At 39.9% G+C, this 19378-nt stretch overlaps 1 long non-coding RNA gene across 2 annotated transcripts in view; it reads left to right on the top strand.

The window, feature by feature from the left end:
• The window catches only part of LOC134476285 (uncharacterized), a 46056-nt gene extending 27236 nt beyond the window's left edge, over window positions 1–18820 (top strand). For both annotated transcript variants that reach the window (XR_010047865.1, XR_010047866.1), the window contains exons 2-3: window positions 17944–18133; window positions 18220–18820. This is a non-coding gene — a long non-coding RNA (uncharacterized LOC134476285). The remainder of the gene's footprint in view (window positions 1–17943; window positions 18134–18219) is intronic.
• The last annotated feature ends 558 nt before the right edge of the window (window positions 18821–19378 follow it).

Genomic DNA, 19378 nt, shown 5'->3' with positions numbered 1-19378 from the left:
CCCATCACAGAAGCCTCCTGAATACCTTGTGATTTTCTCCTTCCTTTTTGATCTTCTGTGTGTCCTTCATCACTGACCAATCTGTCATCTGGTTTGGCTTGACATCAGAGGTTAGGACTTCAGTCTGTGTGCTTTCACTTTGAATCAGTACTGGTGTTTACAATTTCTCTTTCGACTCCTATCTCCTACCTGGTCTGCTTGTCTCTCTGTCCTGCCTGGTGTGGGATGGGAGATTTTTAAAGGCTCTGTTGCTCTGAGGTGGTTCCTCCTGGGCCCTGCCCTTGCCAACTGTGAGCTCTGGGAGGACAGTGGACTTGTTTTCAGCTCATGCTCACCTGTGCTGTCCCCTGACTTGGCTGTCCTTGCAGTGCCTGGGGTCTACCTGCTGCCTCCTAATGGGCCGTCTGCAGGAGCATTTGCTCTCTGGCAACCTTTCGTAGCTTGCATGTTTGAGTGTGTTGTGTGTTGTGTCCGAGCTTCTGATTTTTAAGTTATATCCTGAATATTTACTGTCCTTCTTTGGTTGACTTTTTCTGCAAAAATTGAAACTCTTCTTCCTCCCCAACAATATACTCTTTTGAGCCTTTTATATAATAAAAAAAAGCTTAGGTTTCAGTGTTAATCATTGTGATTGATGTGATCCCACTAATACCCTTTTTCTACTTGGGAAGGCTCCAATTATGGCTATATTTGTGTCTGGCCTCGGGCCAGTTTCTAATCCAGCGATACTGGCTTCATGATTCCCCAGTGTGGACATTAACTTCTCCTGTGTTCACTTTCTCCTGCAAATTTCAGGCAGAGCCAACTGCCAGACTTTCTGCTGACCCTCCTTGGTCAAAATGAGACTGACCATCCGGGAGGGGAAGGCCTGCCTGTCTCACTCTTTGTATGGTGCAGAAACGAGTCTGTCCAAGAATTCCTGATGGTTTCCCCAGAGGTGGTGTCAAGCTGTACTCAGCCTTCATAGTTCTTTGGCTCGCTATTCACCCTTATAATTAATAATGGAATCTTGCCAGAAGTACATTTTTTTTAGACTGTTCTTCAAGGAGAACACTCAAAGGACTCTTCAGTATAAAACTCTTCACAAGTTTTGGATTCTTTTCAGACACAGTAGAGGAAATAGGCTGGCTCTTCAGAGAGATAATGTCAGATAAGGGAGAGAAAACTATCTTCAGGTCAGACAGCATTAGCTGTGTGGCCTTGAGAAAATTATTTAACTTCTTCACATCTCAGATTTTTCATTGGTGTAATGGGAATACGGTTATCTACCTTGCAAGATTGGGATGAGCTTCAGTGGGAAAAGGTATCTAACGTGACTAATAGTCCTATTTCCAGTATTATGGTGGTCTAAAAAACCTTCCTGCTACAAAATACTTAAAATACTGAGTAGAGTATAAAACAGCCTTTTATTTTATGTTCCACTGGTAGGTTTTATTCCTTATTGTCACATCTATGCTCACAGTGGTATGGGGAACTCCACACATTATGGATGGATTCAATGTACATAATAACAGTTTCAGGGACCACAACATAAAATAGTTATTTTATACCTGTGTAGCTTTACTAGTAATTTTCAGGAAATAATAACTTGTAAACTTTTATTCATAATCATTATACATTATCACAAGAAATAACAAAATGTAACCTGAACAAACATCCTTTTAAATTCCTAGTAACGAAAGAGGAGTCCTTTAAGAACCAAAACTAGAGGCAACTAGAAAGGAGAACAGTCTAGCAAGCTGGGGAAGCCAGAGTTCGTCGTTTCTGCATAAAGAATCACGCTTTTAACACTTCTGTGGAGCTGGGGGAAAGGTCTTGGGTGATTGCATGGCCGGCAGTTGATGCTGAGATGACTGAAACTTTGGGATCCTCCAGGGACTACCCCTTTGGAGAAATGGAAAAAATCTGCCTTTCCCTGTGAGACACACTGCAGTGAAACTTTTGTGCTTCTTCCTGAGATCTGAGTGTGGGGTAAAGTTTCTGTGTTCAGTTTTAATTTTTGTTAGCACGTGTACGCAGTGCATAATGACCGCACTCACCGCGGGGAGCTGGAACATGCCCATAGCATATCTTTGTTCTTTTTAAGTTCCCTTCTCTTCTCTTCCCTCTCTCCTCCCTCTTGGTCCTCCTTCCCATTTGCAGAAGGTCTGTCTCCCCATTTCCTGTTACTTCTCTTCTATTCACAGGGAACTCTTTGCACAGTTTCGGGTCTCTAATTTATACTGCTCATGTGGTCTAAGGAGCTCTTCAGCTGGAGGGTAACCGCTGGCCTCAGGCGAGTATGTCCTCAGCAGCAAGTACAGAGAGTCATGTTGATCCTTAACGCAGATGCTCTGGTGTCTGCACAGATAGCGCTCCACTGGAGCTGAGCTCAAAGCCCAGATTACAAGAGGCACAAGAAAATCACCTGCTTGCTACATCTGAGAGTCACTAGACAAAAAAGGCAGAAGAATCAGGACCCCAGGAATTTCTATAACAGAGGCATTTAAATGGAGACTGACGGGGTACAGTAGTCCCTTCTCTCACAGAGGTTTATTCCAAGACCCCCAGTGGATCCCTGGAATCAGGGTTAATACTATTATACAACTTTGCCCCATACCTATGTGCCTATGATAAACATTCAGTTATTAATTACCCACAGTAAGAGAACTAATAGACAATACTAAAATTGAGTAATTATGACAATCTACTGTGATCAATGTTGTGTGAATGTCGTCTCTTTCTTTCCCCATATCTGATAGAATTTTCACCTTTCCAAGTAAAGCTTCCCTTAACATTTTCACCTTGCCAGCACCACACTCTCCCACCCCCAGGTGGACAATCGCTGTGACAGTCTACTAACCAAGGCAGGTAGTAAGTGACTGACGGGCAGAGAGCAGGCTAAGCACGGATGCTGGGCAAAGCATAGATTCGCGTCCTGGGAGGGGAAAGGAGCAGGATAGTGTAAGGTTCTGTCACTACTGAGGACAGCATACCATTTAAATAGGTGGGTTATTTTGCTTCTGAAGTTCCCATTTAATATTTTCAGAGCAGAGTTGACTGTAACTGAAACCATAGAGAGAAAAGTTGTGGATAATTGGGGGAGCCCTGTTTACTTAAAAAATCACTCAAGATAAAATGGAAGGAAGTGAGAATATGGGGAAACATGCACATAGAAGGCAGCGAGAGACCCAAAGAACCTGTAGAAATGAAGATACGGCCACTGAAATTTAAATTGAGATGACAGACTGATCACCATATACCTTCGTGAGTCCACAAGGAAACTGGAGGCTTGTATTCTTCAGCTGACGCTCAGAAATCTTGGTGATCTCTCTTTGAGAAACAGTGAGGTATTTAGTTACATGGGAGAAATATCTGTCTTCATTTATAGATCAGTAAGTTGTTCTTAATTAATCAATTATTTTAAAAAATTTTTATTTAAAGAAAAAAACAGCAAAAGGGAACAATACAGAATTTCAAAAAAATAAACAGTAAGAAATCGCTAGCTAATAGATTACATATTGTCATCTTAGAAATAGTTGTTCAAGTTACAAAATTAAAGCATACAAAGTGAACATTCAAACAGTGAGACTGCAAACAGTTGTGTTCAATGATCCAACAAAATTTTAGTAATATGGTCATCTATCATTACACACCTAAGCACACTTGCAGTTGTATCCTTTAGAACACTTTCTTTTCCTCTCTTTTTTACAATAACAATTACACATTTTGGGTTTTATTACTCCCACAGTTCTTTTTTTTTTTTTTTTTTTGTCTTTTTCATTTTTATCGGTACCAGGGATCGAACTCACGACTGCCTGCTTGCAAGGCAGGTGCTTATGCCACTGAGCTAAATCTCCAGCCCCACTCCCACAGTTCTTATTACTTTTTTTTTTGGAAGAGAATAAAACCAAATGTGACAAAACAAAACAGAGTCAGTCAAAACAAAGGATGGACATAGTACATGATGTAAAAACAGAATACAAGGTAATCAACAATGGTTATCATAATGCCTCTTGCTACCTTAAAAGGAATTGCCTATATCATCAGGTATAATAAAATTGAACAAAACAGTACAGAACAAAACCAATAAAACCAAAACATTGGAGACATTACAGGACTTCAAAAGAAGATAATAGTCAAGGCAGAATGGGCATCATAGTGAATCTTACTGCCTTCAGAGTAGTTGCCTATACCCTCAAACTTGATACTATCAAATAAAACAGAATAGAGTAAAATCAGTCAAAACAAGATGGTGAGAGCAATACAGGGCTTCAAATCGAGTTAATAGGAAATCAAAAAAGTTACTATAATATATCCTGCTAATATTTTAAAAAATTTTTTTCCCTTAATTAAAAAATAATAAAAAATAAATAAATTTAAAAAAAGAGGAGATTGAGATAAAAGAGGACATAAAAACATAGCAATACAGGTCAGAACAGAACAATTTAAGCAACATAGTGTTTCACCACAAGATAACCCGACTTAATAGTAGTTACCATAGTGTCTCTTTCCTTGAAATATTTGAGTATAACTTCATATGCTATAGTATCAAACATATCAAGACAGTGTGAAACCATTCAAGAGGATGAAAGTATTAATCAATGATTTTAAGAGCAGTTTTAGGTGTACAGCAACACTGAGGGAAAAGTATTTTCCCAGGTACCCTATCCCACTGTCTCACCCAACCTTCTCCATTATCGGTGTCTGGCACCACGGGGGGACATTTGTTATCGTTATGAACTTACACTGACACATGGTCATCTTCCAAAGCCCTCGTTCACAGCAGGACTCCCTGAGAAGTGACATGTTGCCATTACAGCATCAGGCAGAATAGCTTCATTTCCTTGAAAGTAGTGTGTACTCTGCTTGTTTATCCTTCCTCCCTTTTATCTCTGGAAACCCCTTATCTTTTTGTTGTTTTTGTAGTCTTGCCTTTTCAAAACAAACAAACAAACAAACAAGCAAAACAGTTGTGTTGAACAGGGTGTGGTGGACTGTGCCTATAATCTCAGCACTCAGGAGACTGAAGCGGGAGGATCACTAGAGTTTGAGGACAACCTGGGCTACATAGGGAACTCAAGGCCAGCCTGGACTACACAGTGAGACCCCGTCTTAGTGAAAAAACAAGGTGGAATCATACAGCATGTACCGTTTTCAGGTTGGCTTCTTTACTGTAGTCATACATATTTGAGGTTTCTCCAGGTCTTCCATGGCTTGATAAAATATATTATTTTAGCTTGGCATAATATATTTTTGTCTGGATATGTCACAATTTATTCGTTCACCTTCTGAAGGACATCTTGGTTGCTTCCAAGTTCTGGCAATTATAAATAAAGTTGCTATGAATATCCATGTGTGGGCTTTGGTGTGGATGTAAGTTTTCAGTTCATTTGGACAAATACCAGGGAGCACAAGTGCTGGATTGTGTGGTAAGGGTGTGTTTAGTTTTGTAAAAACCTGCCAAACTGTCTTCCAAAGTGGCTGTACCAGTTTTAGTCTCACTAGTGAATGGAGGTGTCTGTGGTTCTAATCATCTCTGACATTTGGTGTTGTTAGTGTTTTGAATATTGGCTATTCTGACAAATGTGTAGTGTTACCTAATTGTTTAATTTCTTTCAGGTTAATGTGTCATCATACACCTGTCCACTCGTATGGTGTTGCCATTTATTTATGGGGCATTCTTCTCTCTTCCTTCCTTTGGTCCGAGTAACTCCAGAAATTGATGAGTTACTTCCGTTTCCCTTTCCACGCTCCCTGTCAGAACTCTATCTCTAGACAGGACTTCACAGTCTGTCCTCATACAGGACAACAGTCTGGAAAATGCTCAGAATTTAGAATCAGAAACCTGAACTTGAGTGATGGTGTCACTACTGAAGAGGCATCTACATAATTTCAATCATATTTCTTATTTTAAAGGTTATTGGTAAGATCCAATAGATCTTGCTGCAAATGGTAAAACTCAATACAAGATTAGGAAATTGCTACTATCACTCATACCAAATTATAACTCATGAGAGGGCTCCAGGGGGATTTCTCCCATGTCTGTTAGCTTTGAAAACAGGGCAGTTTGTAAGTCAAGAGAACAGGTAGCTAACGTAGGAGCGTAGGCAGTAGCGGACAACATGGGCATCATTTTTCTGGGTATGATGAACCTATAATCACACCAAATAAGCAGGTATTGGCCTTTAATTTTCAGCCTACATTTTCCACATTTGATTTGGATCAGGGTAGTATGGGATGAGTAATTTCTATAAAATGACTTGCATATCAAAATTACTTTTTCTGAAGGCAGTGCTGAGCCTAGGGGAGGAAAGTATATCTCTGTTTCACCCCTGCACTCCTGACCTGCTCCTGCTGGAGTGTTTGCATATGTTTGTTCTCCATTTGTGTCACCTGTTCAGTGAGTGGCCAGTGAACTGGCATTCAGTCAGTGTCCAGCTTTCTCCAGATTTTTATTCTGTTGTGTTGTTTGTCCTTCTTAATGATTTTGCAGATTTTTTATGTAGTGAATCCTTATAAAGTTTTATATAGCTGTGATTTAAACTTACAAAATTTATCTCTCCTATAACTGTAACATGACTTATAAAGTTCTACCAGGCAAAAGACGAATTGCAAATATTTCAAAGATTTAGACACTTTAAAAAGGAAGTTAAAATTCTTTGGTTTGTGTTGTTCTTATTTTCTCACATGTATTTGTCCATTTTTTTGTGGTTTATTTTGGTAAGAGCTATGACAAATGGTCCTAGAAAAGGTGAAGATTTTTGGATTCAGACAAAGCTTCCTTTATTTCTTTTTCTCAAAGAAAAAGACAGCCCTTTGAAATCATTCCAGTTTTTAGGAACTTCAGAAGTCTCAGACTCTTCGGTTGATCTGGCTCCAGCTTGTGTGGAATTTACCTGGGTAAGGGGCATTTTTTATTCTTTAGTTGTGGTACTCCTTTGTGAATTATTTCCAACAGAGACCAATTATTTCTTAGTATGATCTATCTGAAGAATTTAGTGGGTGATATAAAGTCATAGATGCATTACAAAGCTCAATTTATCAGCTAACCAGAGGCAGCCACTAAAAGTCTCTTCACCAGTAAATCTGATGCAGTGAGGGGTGGGTAAGTAGGGCTGAAAAGAAGCAGAGAGACATTTTTTGGGGTTGAACCGGCTTTGCTCACAATGATGTAACTTGTGAAACAAATTCCATATGTAAAGTATGAAAGGTCTCTCTTGTGCATGTAACAACCAGAACATTCTCCTCTTCCCATTGATTTAGCTTGGTAAGGATGACATTTCAGGAGAGAGGGAGTAGGAGGAATTTCCCTTCTTTGGTGGCATAAATTTATCAAAGAAAGCACTGTGGACTCCAGAGTGTTGGAGATTTGCGCAAGGACTTCAGATTACCCTAAGCTTTTCCTGTTCCCTCCTTCTCACTTGCATTTTTTTTCTTCTCTCACTTCCAGCAATGTTCCTGAAAGTTTGGGTGCAGTCATGGTTGCACAGGTTTTTACTACGGTATCTGGAGACATCTGTTGGGTGTCTCACCTTTGAGGGATCATCTCACCTTTGACTTCCATGGGTGACCTTTCACCTTGAACACACACAAGTGTACTGATCATGACCAGCCCAGAAACCTTGCTGAAATGGAGCATTTATGCCACCTTAGAAGCATAGTGTCCTGCAGCATTTTCCTTATAGGGACTGGGAGGAAGTGTCATCTCTCCAAGTTAGCACAATTCCTGAAGGGATACCGCTGCTCTCAAGTCCTGGATGGATACTGTAGCATTGCTCCATTGTGTATCAGGAGCAAGAGCGGGGCCCAGAGCCCAGGAGTGCAGCACAACTTTGACTTCCATGGGTGACTTTCCTATCTGTCAGGGAAGGCTCTGAAATGAGAGTATAGAATGTCAGGATCTTCATCGTGACTGCCCTGTGTGTTCTCATTTTGCTCATGAGAAGCAGAAGCTTCTAAACTGACTTAGTTACCCAAGGTCAAAGCTATAACTGGATCTCATGTTTAGTTTTTCAGTACCAGGCATTGAAGTCAAGGTTATATCCTGAGTGACATCCTCAACCCTTTAAAGTTTGGAGATAAGGTATTGTGAAGTCACAGAATTTCCCTCTGCTACATCTTCAACTCTCTTTTTGAGTTATTAAGCTATCCAGGCTGGGCTAGAACTTGCAATACTCCTGCCTCACACTCGCAGATTGCTGAGATTGTAGGTATGCACCACCATGCATGCTAATGTCAGGTTTCTATGTGAGTTTTTTCATTTTAATGAGAGCGCATGCATGATTTGCTTCTTGAACCGTAGATGAGGGCTGCCTAATGACTGACATAAAAATGTAAAACCTTCTAAGTGGGTTGAATGGAGAGAGCGAGAGGATAGCTGTCATACTCAATATCTGTGTTCCTGTCTTTGTTAGGAGCAGAACTCCAAGTGAAACATGATGTCCATTAAGAGGCCATGCTCTACATTTCTTTTAGAGATGACCATATAACACAGATCTGGCTAACAAGTTGAAAGTAGAACTCACAAGCTGTGTGTACAAGAAGGTTTCCTTAGAGCGGGAAAGATCCAGCAAATGTACCATTTTCCAATTATTGTCTTCTTTTGCCTAGAACTTGAATGGCCTAGGATGGACAGAATAGTCTGCTTGTCAATTTGAGATGACCCTTTGGCCAAGAGAACTGCGTGAACCTCATTTTGACAGGACTGAGCTTGTTCTACCTGTCCTCTAACTTAAGCACTATAAATTGGGCTTCTTGTTATTTTGCAAACATATTCCTTTGCTATAGCAAAAAAGAAATATCTACATATGTATCTTGATTTCCTAGGAGATAAAATTTCACCTCATTAAATAGTACTGAATATATTAGCAAACAGGTTATTAGAGAGTGGAATGATTTGCATTACTCTGGGAGTTTTCACATGACGAAAGTCTGCAGGATCTCTTCAGTAGCACTGTCTTAAGTGTTTATTTATAGATCATTTTATACTCAATAGAGGAGAAACAAAATGCCGAGTTGTTCCACTTTGTTGCTGATAAAAAAATCAATCGGAGAAAAAGATGAAACACATTTGAAATTATAATAATCAAGAAGACATTCGTGTTACCAGTTAGTTGCTTTCTTAAAAAAATCGGGCAGAGAGCTTGAAACATTGTGTTCCTCCTTTAACGCCAGACACCTGGCCGCCCCAGCCAAGTAGACTTGAACTCTTTATTTCCCAGCATGCATCATTCCTTCTGTGAAATTTACTCCAATATTTTGTTTCCATTTCCGGTAGAAGCGTAGAAGCACCTGAATCCTCTTAGATGCTGACCTTTAAATCCACACCATCTCTTCTCCCCCCATCCCCACAACATTTAACTAGTTGCCCAACCTTGAGTGACATGGAGCCTGGAGAAAAGGGTCCCAAAGTGGATTTTTTCAACTTTATCTGCTCTTTGCTCTGACCACTCATTAGCCGCTCCTATGAGAAATGTCAGTTTGCATGATGGTGACATTTGAGGCTTATGTGACTGCTTTGATGTATTAGTTTTGGAGACCAAACATCCCAGTTGCAGCCAGCAGAACACTTTTAATTGGGACGCAGAGGTACAGGGACTTTCTGTTGCCATAGTTTCAGAGGCACATCTGTGGTCAGCTGTCTAATGCTGGATTTATTTTCAGATGGAAGAAAGTATTGACAGTGAGCTCTAGTGACCCAGGGACATCTGCTGCCCTGCTAGGAGTGGAGTGTGGTCCTGAAGCTCGACTGAGGCTGGGCTCTTAGACAGAGCATGTTCTGTAATGACCTTGCTTTTCCACGGGTGTAGTTATCCTTAGATTATGTGCATATGTCTGAAGAGGAAGCATCGTCTGTTTTGTAATGAGTTCTTTGCCAGTAAATTATTGTGAGTGGCAGAAAGGAAAAGAGTAAAGGGTGGAACGGGGCATGGAAAGAGAATCCAAGTTAGGGGCACCAGTGCCTGGACCTACCGTCGGTGACTTTTATGGAAAGACCTAGGGGGCGTGAGTGGAAGTAAAATCCTCATCAGACAGTACTGCATAAATGTGGATCAAAGGAAAGATTGATTGCATTCGTGACTCCTCTTATGCTTAACATATGCTCGCCTGGGAGGTGAGTGGGAGAGACTTCGCCTAAATCCACCGACACCTTTTCATTCTGAAGGAGAAAGGAGTGGGAGGTTCAGGCAGTCAGAGAGGCACAGTGGGGTCTTCAAGTGTCCTGGGCCAGAGTGGCAACTTCTCACAGGCTGTCCTTGGCATGATGTCTCTCCAGGAAAGAATGGGGGTGCCCCATGTGGTCAACTCTTGGTGACCGCTTCGGGATGGGAAGACATTTGTAAGCACAGGGATTCGACTTCTTCCATAGCATCATCCAACTTGGGCTCTTTCTATGAGATTCAGTGGTAAATAGAAAACTTTCCTTTTTTCCCCTCCTCAAAATCTCACAGGTCACATCCAATTATGCTGCTATTCATAAATACGGAGAAAGTAAAACCCTTGCCACTTGAAAAGTAAAAACAAAATTAATGAGAACTATTCACTCGAATGATTGTTAGGTAAAGGAGGAAATAAGAAACATAATTAGCATCTAATTGGACAGTGATGACATTGAGGAACTTCAATACCAAAATCTGTGTGGTTTGACCAAAGTACTCGAGCAAATGCATGACTTCAAATTCTCTTGTTTTAAAATAAAGAATGAGGCACAAGCACCTGCTTGGCAAGCTCAAGGCTCTGAGTTCAATTCTTGGTACAAAAAAACAACAAAACAAAATGAAACAAAACAAAAAACCAAAGAATGACCTGCATACACATATTTAATATTTGTAATTAGCAAGTAATATGTGCCTAACATGAAGCAAACAGATTATAATAGGGATTAAAGGTGCTAGAGACACAAATTAAGAGCATAAAAAAAGCATGAGCATCAAAAATGAGAAATCAGAGCATATAGTGATGTTAAAGGGAGAGTAAAATTCTACTAAATGGTAAAAAAACTTGAAAAATACCAAATGAATATATGATTTTCTGAAAGAATACCATAGTTGACTCAGGAAGAAGTAGAAAATATAAAGAACCCACTAACGAGGTGTCATGGTTTATGTCTGTGTCCCCCAGGCCTCATGAGTTTGCATTGTGTATTTGTGATTGGTTCATTGTCTAGTGCTTGGATTGATGGTGTCAGTGCTCCACCCACATAGGGGTTGAGCTAGGATGTGATGTAATGGCAGAAGAAGGCATGTCTTGCTCTTCGCTGGTTCCTCCTTGTTGTTTGCAGATGCCATGAAAGGCGGCCCAGCCATGCCCACCTGCCTTAGAGCCAACTGACTGTGGACTGAAACCTCCAAAAAACTGTAAGAAATAAACCTTCCCTTTCCCAACTTGGGCATCAGGTATTTTGTCTCAGCAGCAAGCATAAAGTACCCAAGACAGAATTTGGTACCAGGGAGTGGGGTTGTTTGCTGTGACTATATCTGACCATGTTTTTCGAGAGGCTTTGGAAATGGCTTGTGGACAGAATTTGGAAAGGTTCAGACATGTCACCTGGATGCATAGAGCTGGAGCAGCTTAGGCTGTTCTGTAGAGGAGATTCTGGTCAGAGCTCAGGAGACCAGAAGGCTGATAGAAAGCCTCATGGTAAAGACCAGGCTCGGGAGGTTTCTGCGGTGAATAAGGACTGTATTGGTTGTTGGGCTCCACATGATGTGTGTTATGGCTTGGCAGAAAGTTTGTCTGCATTTTGTTCATGCCCAGAGACTTTGCCTGAGACTGAGACAAAGGGCAATGGACTGATTAATCTTGAAAAATAAATTAAAAAGCAATTGAACATTGAGGCTGTGGCATGGCTATTGTTGGGGGCTTTCAGCCAGCTATATGTTTCAAATCAAGAGCAAAGAGCCCAGCAGGATAATTCACAATGCTGTGAGTTTGTCCAGAAGGAAAATTCCAGGAAGGCTGTGGATTGTAAAGACAGAGTTGAGATTTTCATTCCTGAAGAGAAACAGAGAGATAAGAAAGATGGCCCTGGGGGCATCCTAGGAAGTGGGTCCCCACCCTGTGCAGCCTCACAACAAAGGTGAAAAAATTTGCTCAGAGGGAAAAGCTGCAGAGTGCCATGTTCCAGAATGGTGACAGAGGACACATGAGGTTCCAGAATGGCAGCAATGTAGAGAAGCTTTTTCTCACAATCAGGCAAGCAGAGCCCTGCAATCCAGACAACTGACCCCTACAGCCAAGAGAGAGAAAAGCCTGGTTACTGCTTCAGCTCACAGCAGACCTTGGCGGCATCCACAAGGTGCTGATTTTAGGTGCAAGGAAAATGCATGAATTCTGAGGGTAAGACGGCTTCCACCTCGATTGCAAAGGGCCTGGGAGGCCAAGCAGTGTGCCCCTGGGAGGGCAATTTGTGAAGATGTTAAGGCACAGCCCAAGGTACAGTGGAGACCCCAGAAGTTTGGAAAAGCCAGGAATGTGGATGATCCAAGGGAAGCTGCAAGAAGCCAGCAGAGAGGATTTAAGAGAAAAGCTGCAGGAGTTGAAATCGCTGGAAATGCCGTGGGGGTGGAATCACCCAAGCCTTTTGGAGCTTGCAACCAGATTGCTTCAGATGTTGAGCATGGAACTCTAGGACTTAATGTTTGTCCTGCTGGATGTTGGACTTGCTATGTTTCCAATGCTTTATATTTCCCTGTTTGTAACTTTTGGAATGGTAATGTTTATCTTGTGCCTTTGCATTTCAGAAATGTTTAACCTTTTTTTGTTTGTACAGGGGCTTACAGTTAAGAGTTTGCCATAGATCTTGGAGGAGACTTGGGACTTGGACTTTTCAGCAATACTGAAGCTGTTAGGACTTCGGCAACTCTTGGAGGTGGACTAAATGTCTTTTGTATAAAGGATGTATACAAGTCCTGGGGGTCAGGGGTGGAATGTTATGGTTTATGTCTGTGTCCCCCAGGCCTCATGAGTTTGCATTGTGTATTTGTGATTGGTTCACTGTCTAGTGCTTGGATGGATGGTGTCAGTGCTCCACCCACATAGGGGTGGAGCCAGGATGTGATGTAATGGCAGAAGAAGGCATGTCTTGCTCTTTGCTGGTTCCTCCTTGTGTTTGCAGCCGTCTGAACGGCTGCAAACATGTCTGCCTGCCTGGGAGCAAACTGAGTGTGGACTGAAACCTCCAAAAACTATAAGAAATAAACCTTCCTTTCCCAACTTGGGCATCAGGTATTTTGTCTCAGCAACGAGCATAAAGTACCTAAGACATGAGGGAAAAAAAAATTAAATTTGTGCTACTGATACCTTCAATAAATGTCTGGCTGCCTATGTTCTTTTTTCGTTGTAGTAAAATATAAATAACATAAAATGAACCATGTTGAGATGCTTTAAGTGTACAATTCTGTGGCATTAAACACTTCCACATTTTGTATGACTCTCATTACTATCCATTTCTGTAAATATTTTCATCATCCCGGAAAACTCCAGGACTCGGTAAATGATGATCCTTATTCCCTCCTCCATCCACCCTGCTATAAAAATCTCCATTCCAGCTCGGCATGGTGGTGCACGCGTGTAATGCCAGTACTTGGGAGGCTGAGGCAGGGGGTTGCTGTGATTTTGAGGTCGGCCTGGTCTACAAAGGGAGTTCAAGGGCGGCCTGAACTGCATGCGAGGCCCTGTCTCAAAAAGACAAATCTTTGTTCTGCATTTTGTCTGTATGACTTTGCCTCTTGTAAATGGGTGCATGTAAGTCATTTTGTGTCTAGTTTATTTTACTAAGCATAATGTTTTGAGGGCTCATCCAGGAGGTAGCACATATCAGAAATTCATTCGTTGTTAATGCTGAAAATGCCGCACACCACATCTTGTCCATCCATGTGTTTTTCCTTTTGGCTGTTGTGAATACTGCTTGTGTGAACAGTGATGTAAACACACTGTTTGAATTCTTGATTTCCATTTTTGGGGGTATATACATAAGAGTGGAATTGCTGGATGAGGAGTAGAATGCTGCACATCATAATTCTTGAACTTTTTCAGGAACTGTTACAGTATTTTTCATGGCACTGTACCCTTTAATATTCCTATCTGCAATGCACAAGGATCCTAATTTCTCTACATCCTCAACAACAGCTGTTATTTTCCCTGTGTTTTTACTTTGGGTCTGCGGATGAATGTACATCTCTTATCTAGGGGTAGTCATGCTAACGGATAAGAAGTGGAGTATTGTTGGTCATTGTGGTTTTGATATGTACTACTGACTGGTGACAGTGGACACTTTTTCATGTGATTATTTGCCATCTGAATATCCTTTATGGGAGAACTATATCTGCATATCCTTTACTCATTTTGAAAAACTGTTTGTTATTGTCAAGTTACAGGAATTATTTACGTATTCTGAGTATGAATCCACTATCAGGTTTGTGATTTGCAAATATTTCCTCCCATCATGAGGATTTTCTTTGTACTATTATGGTCTCAAGACTGTGGCCTTTGATACACAGATTTTTAATTTTGATGGAGTTCAACTTATCTGTGCTTTCTTTTGTTGGCTATGTTTTTGGCACCCTATCTGAGAAATCATAGCTAAATCCAATGTCATAAAGATTTCTTCCCCATCTTTTCTTCTCCAAGTTTTATAGTTTTAGCCTTTATGTTCTAATCTTTGATCTATTCCGAGTTATTTTTGTTTAGTGTGTAAGGTTAGGATCCACTTTCACTTTTCTTTATACAGATATTGTTTTCCCTAAATCAAGGTTACAAAAGACTGTACTTTCCCCACTGACTGACCCTGGCACCTGTGTCAGAAATTTACTGACCATGTATGTGAGGATTTACTTTTGGGGTCTGTTTCTGTTGGCAAGCTAGCTTCAAATTATTTTGATTTCTATAGCTTTATAGTGAATTTTGAAGTCAGGAAGTATGTGTCATTTAGTTGGTTTTCCTTCCTCAGGATTATTATGCTATTGGTGTCCCTTGAGAGTCCATATAAATTTTAGTTTTTTTTTTGAGAAGGGGTCTCACTATATCCTTGAACTCACTGTAGCCAAGACTGACCTTGAACTTATGGTGATCCTCCTGTCTCGGCTTCTTGAGTGCTGGGATTGCAGACATATGAACTTTAGAATGAAATTTTCAACTTATGAAAAAACTGATATTTTAATAGGGATTGCATTAAATCTGTAGATTTGGTTACTTAGGTTTAATTTATTCTTAAGTATTTCATTATTTTCAATGTCATTAAAATTGAATCAGATTGCTTAATGTTAGCCTAGGTAATATAACTAATGTTTTGCCTGTGACTTTGTATTCCATAACTTATGAATTTATCAACTGACATTTTTTTTGGGGGGGGAGGGAATTAATTGGATGCTTCTACTTACAAGATTATGCCATGTATGGACAGAGACATTCTTGCTTCTGTGATTTAAAGTTATATTCCTTTTATAAAAAATTTCTCTGTCTACAACTTCCAGTGAGATGTTGAAGTGTTAAAAGCTAGTGTCTTAGTTACTTTTCTTGTTGCTGAAACAATCACCAACACCAAAAGTTAAAGAAGGAAAAGGTATGTTTAGCTCACCTCACAGTTTGTAGAAGTTTCAATCCATAGTTAGTGGACTCTAAGGCAGGATAGCATGAAAGACAGGTGGGCAGAATTTAGCACGCTACTGGCCCTTAGGGTAAGTAACCTTCAATCTTTAATCCTAGTGCCCTTGTTCCTAACACTGCACCATGAATCAATCCCAGTATCACATAATCTAGATCCAGCCTCTGAAAAAGCCTCACCTATGACCACATGAGGGTTTGGGAGGACATCTAGGCACAGGTCATAACAGCTAGCATACTTACCTTGTTTAATTTTAGAGATTGAGTATGATACTACTTTTATGTTTTTATACATATAATACATGATTTTGAGAAAGTTTACTTTTCTTAGCTTATTGAATGTTTTCATTGTGAAAAGGTGTTGAATTTTATAAAATGTTTTTTCTACATTGAGATAATAATTTTTCTTCATTCTACTAATGAAGTGTATTGCATTCATTGATTTTTGTGTGTTTAGCTATTCTTGGATTCTAGGAATAAGTACTATTTGGTTGTTGAATATAATCCTTTTAATACGCTACTGAATTTAGTTTTATATTATATTATATAATATCTTATTAAGGCCACCTACCTTGCCTGGTACATTGTGCAAGTTGTAAACTGGCATGGAAATTTAAAGTAGATGCTTGTTAGTACACATTACAAATGAGTTATCTATGGGGCCAGTAGTTTTTCATCTTTGGTTGTCTCTGAAGCAGTTTATATGAAACAACTATGGTTCTATTAACTGAATACTCTGTATAATTGCAAAAATAGTTGCAACTGTTTTGATGACATTCTGAATGCTTCTATGTAAGTACAATTTTAAAAGAACACCATGGAAAATAAGGAAATTTTCTAATTCTATAAAACTATTTGTTATAGTTTGGATCTGGAATGTTTTCTAAAGACCTGGATGTTGAAGTTGTGGTCCTCATCCCATAGCACTGCTGGGTGTTGGTTGAGCCCTTAAGAGGCACGACCCAGTGCAAGGCACTTAGGTCACTTGAGGGCCTGACCTTGAATTGGGAACTTGGTCTCTTCTTTCACTCTTCACTTGCTGGCTGTTGTGAGGTGAGACACTTCCTCTACCACATGCTCCTGCCCTGATGTTCAGCCTCACCACAAGCCTGAAAGCAATGGACCAGGTAACCATGGATTGAAACCTTTAAAAACATGAGCCAAAATCAACCTTTTCTCTTGCTGAGTATCTCAGGTATTTTGTCATAGTGATAGAAACCAGCTACCCCACTAATATAATTCTGCCTGTAAATGATGGGAAAGACAATGCAAGTGAAGACTAATACTTTTTAATGTACAATATTTGCTAAAATATTGATACTTAGGATTCAGTGATTTATTGAATGAATTATACACCATAGGTAAGTAGTAAAGATCTAAAAAGTAACATTAGCATATAGATAATATATCAGTTATTCAAAGGAGAAAAACCATGTAATGACCTCCATAGATAAAGAACAAGACGCTTCACAGAACCAAAAATTCATTCATACCTAAAACCTGAATCTGAAAGTGAAACCTAGTATAAGATGGACCAGCAGAGTAAAAGAAACTATTATATTTAATTATAAAAATCTAATAATAAAGTATGAATGAAGACCATTTTGGCAGAAGCTACCAGTATAGCCAAGAAATAGTCTGAAAAATGTAATTAATGCAACAAGACAAGAAATCAAAATAAGAGTTATAACTTCTAGGCATAAGAATATAAAATTACTCTTTTTTATAGATGTTTTGTTAGGAAACCTAATCTCACGAATTGTAACAATTTCAGAGCAAAAGAAAGGGAGACTGTGAAAGTAGCTAGAATTAAAATTATTTTAAATTAAGTTTAAAAAAACACATAGGTAACAGCAACTACAAAATGTAATGGAAAAGAAGGTCATGCTGTCACATTTGTTGAAAAGCATCTGAGGCCCATATCTGTTCTAATAATCATAGTAGCCCAGACGTTCTTAATTTCAAAGGGAATCCAGGCAAAATTACCTTGAAATCGAAGAAACATTACCTTGAATGATCACATTCCTGACACAGGTAACCCAGGGAGCTTGACCGCCAGGGAGCAAATATTATCAAACAGTTCTCTGTGTTATCAGAGTAGAAGTAAAATATTTCTCCAGGTTCTGCAAAGTAACAGAGTTACAAGGATGACCAGTGTGCAAAGTAGTGGATAGCTGTGTATCAATTAATTCATTAGTTAATTAATCTTGTCAGCAATAGTATAACTAGTGAAATGGATCCCAATTCAGAAGGATCCCTCCCGTCAAAAAGTCTTTCCCCTTTCTCTTTATTAAGTTCCTAGAACGGGATAGGAAGAGGGATAATAACTAGCATTTTGGGTATCTGTTGCATTTCTAGCTCCTGGCACAATTTCTGGCATACGTGAGGTGCTCAGTCAACAAAAACTTATAGAATGGATGAATGGAACATAGAGGAGCTGAATCTGTGAGGAGGAGGAGACTGACTTGGTGATGGCCTTCAGAAGAGTACTGTGTTTCGTGCACACATCACAGAGAGGAAAAATTTCCCTTGACCTTGTCTCCATCAGGTGGGCGCTGGGGACTGCGGCTGGTGGTGGTGCAAGTGGAAAAGGGAGCGGATGGTTGCATAATCATTCTTTATTTCCTGCTCCAGAGAGAAGCCAGGCATTACCAGTGGTGACTAAGGCTACAAAAGGTCGTGTGAAGACTTCCTCATGTTAGATGCATCTGCAGAGATTTCTCACAAGCGACTGGCTCCAAACAATACAGCCTTGGGATTTAGGTCACTATAGGATTTGTGTAATTTCAGTCTTTAGAAGGTAGCTTTAGGATTTACAACGATGGCATAAACTATCTCTTCAAGAAATGAGTGTTTCTATTTTTCATGTCTTGCATCTCTGCTTTTAGTTAAGTAAGCATTTTCTTTGTTTCCAAGTAGCTACTGCAAAAGCAAAATAGATACAAGCTTTTAGCTCAGTTATTTGAGAGACATCCAGGTTTCAAAGAAGACTTTTAAAAATGTGTTACTGGAAATTGATGGACAAACTCTGTGTGCTTTCCTTTGCTGACATGTGCGGCCAAGTGGAACAGACAGTATTTTTATTTGTGGTAATTGTCCACTGACAGCCTTGTTTTCCGTTTATTCCAAGTTGTCCACCAATTCAAATAGGTTAAAGCAGAGCAGACCATTCCACAGCCACGGTCCATCAACAATTTCTTGAACAGGAGGGAAAATAAATTAATATTTACTCAGCGTTTATACTGTCAAGTCTTTTACATGGAATTTGAAGTCAGCTGAACTCTTCTATCTCTTTTAAGCTTTAGATTAAATTGATCCAAAATGTTATTCTGTGAAATACAGAAAGTCGAAGGTTCTCCCCACAAAGCTGCCAATTTTCTTGGGTTTGAGTTCTCATGGTCTTCTATGTCTCTGAGAACGTTTTGTTTTCACTGAAAAAGTTGAGTTTGGACATTTTGGTCCTTATTAAGCACTGCATTAACACAAATGTGAGTTCTCTCCATGGTCTTCTGCATTCCTTGACCCCCTCCTGAGTTATGTAAGAATTCAGACTTTATTGAAGGTTGGGGATTGATCAGCGTTCTCTGGAGAAACAGAAGCAATAAATGTAGATACACCAGGAGACATTTATTATGAGGACTCGGCTCACATGATCACTGTGGAGGCTGGAAAGTTCCATGGTTTTCCTTCTACAGGCAGGTAGCGAGTGGTACAGTGCAGTCTAGCCCTGAGGGCATGAGAACCAGCAGGAGTTGCTGTCAGTCTTAGTCCAAGTCTTCCAAGAACCAGAATC

Source organism: Cavia porcellus, unplaced genomic scaffold (genome assembly GCF_034190915.1).
Source record: "Cavia porcellus strain 051 isolate PalLab524CR breed Dunkin Hartley unplaced genomic scaffold, mCavPor4.1 scaffold_6, whole genome shotgun sequence".
Classification (NCBI taxonomy): Eukaryota; Metazoa; Chordata; class Mammalia; order Rodentia; family Caviidae; genus Cavia; species Cavia porcellus.
The sequence above is the reverse complement of the archived record's forward strand: the minus strand, read 5'-3'. Positions and strand labels throughout refer to the sequence as shown.